This window comes from Monodon monoceros, unplaced genomic scaffold, assembly GCF_005190385.1.
Source record: "Monodon monoceros isolate NGI ecotype Baffin Bay Population unplaced genomic scaffold, NGI_Narwhal_1 Super_Scaffold_14, whole genome shotgun sequence".
NCBI classification, from domain to species: domain Eukaryota; kingdom Metazoa; phylum Chordata; class Mammalia; order Artiodactyla; family Monodontidae; genus Monodon; species Monodon monoceros.
This window is the reverse complement of record NW_021703770.1, coordinates 8,250,161-8,252,346: the sequence shown is the minus strand read 5'-3', so window position 1 is coordinate 8,252,346 and position 2,186 is coordinate 8,250,161.

Sequence of the window (2,186 nt, the reverse complement as noted above, 5' to 3'; positions counted from 1 at the left end):
CACACACACACACACACACACACACACACACACACACACACACACACGAAGGAAAAAAACAAAGAAAATGGTAACTATATGTGGTGATACATATGTTAATTACTGATTGTGATAAACTCATATTGTATATCAAAACATCAAGCTGTATATCTTAAATATATACAATTTTTATTCTCAATTATACCTCAACAAAGCTGCGGGGAGAGCGGGGGCGTTGAAAAGGGTATGCCTGTCTTGCCTGGAAGCACTGCTCTTACCAAGTATCAAAGGCATTGACGGCTTTGAAGGAACTCCAGGGACAGTCAATGTCTAAAGTAAATAAGACTTATACATGGAAATGGTCTGTGAATGAAAACCTTTGCACTCACACTTCATCTGGAATGCAGCAGAATATACACTAGAAAAAATGAAATGTCTATTTCACCCCCATCATGTATGTTCTTTGCATTGTAAAATGTAAGAGAGGGAAAATTTTGTATACATTTTGGATCTTCGCGGGAACTAGCTTAAATTGGATTCTGGTGCCTGAAAGAAGACAGTCTCATCAATGGCAAAGCAATTCTGAGACAACGTATTTATATGCGGAATTCATCAGTTAGGTAGGTCAGAGGAAGAAATCTTCAAGGGAGACAGACTTAAACACTGTTTTCTTCTTAAAAGACGATTCCCTTGTCTCTGGTTTAACTAGAGTATAAGTTTACTGTGATATCACTTATGAAGCCTTCACTTACTGGAATGATAATAAGAACACACACACGTACAGCTCATTGGAGAAACTATTAAGAAGTGACCTAAAAGAAGTAGTAACAAAACAAAAAGTATCACCATCACCAAACCTTCTTTTGGCCATGGTTTAATACCTGCTTTTTAATTTGACACACTTAAGAAGTCTTAGGGCAAAATGATCAGACAGTGGGAAACAAAGCAGATCATTTTCCCCTATTCTCTCTCTCTCTCTTTTAAAAATCTACCTGATTCTTATTTTAATACCAGAAACTTCTTATTTTTTAAAATATTTCACTGCATTACTCATACCCTCCTGGAGATCTTTGGGATCTATGTAGAATATTTAGGCTAAAAGTTTATAGATAACATAAGTAAATCTATATGCATTTATGTAGTTGTGTATATGAATCTCAATCCATTGATTAAGTGTGAAAGAAACATATCTCCTCACCTTTCAAAAATCAATGTATTTCTGTTTTCACCCAGTCTGTGAGACATTTAACTTGCATCCTTCTTGAGGCTTTCATCTGTACCCTCCTACTCCCAGGAAGATGCCATATATCCAGGCCCTTATGTAGTACCCAGGTATGTGTGTGGCGGGGGCGGGGGTGGCAGGGAGGAGGGTATGAATCCATAAACATGCATGCCCTCTGGTCTTTAGCTGTCTATTCATAAAGGTCACCACTGAGGCAGTCAGTCTTTTGTCCACATCACACGATCCCTATGGGACCAGTAGCATCTGCATTGCTTCCTTTGAACGAAGACAGGAGAGCCTTCACAGGTCAGCTTACGGGCCCATGTGCTTGACATAACACGTTGCCCCTCCTCTTTAGGGTGCTGGATCCTCTCTAGGACACCCGTGGGAAGCCATTATTTAGCACGCAATAGCTCTCTCTCTCTCTCTCTCTCTGTTCCTATCTGTCTCTCTGTCTTTCTGTCTCTTCCTTTCTCTCCTTCTGACCCAGTGTGGGAGTATCTCCTTTAGCCTCGTGAGAATCCTTGCTTTATGTTTCTTCCAAGCCCATCTGACTTTTCCTGTTCTCTTTGGGAATTATTTTTTTATAAAAACAAAAGATGGAAAGATGGAAAGACTACTTTTGTTTTCTGTTCATCCTTTCTGGAAGTGATTTGTAGAAGGCTTGCATGAAAGAAAGGGAAAAAGGGAGTGCACCAAAGCAAATCTCATAAATTCATATCTCAGCATATGATCCACACATATAAAATGGATGAGACTCACCCCTCCACCTGATCAGTGGTTTTTCTGCACTGTGAGTTCCAACCAAATCATGGGTTGTGAAATCACCTTTGTGGGTCACGATTAGCACTTAAAGAATAAATTAATAAAAGAGTAGAATAGAATCATAAGGATAATTATATCTTGCTACTCTATACAAAGGCTTTCTTTTGCATCCAAATTCTTCCTCTGAAGTTAAGAACAGAAAAAGAATGGATAAAATTTC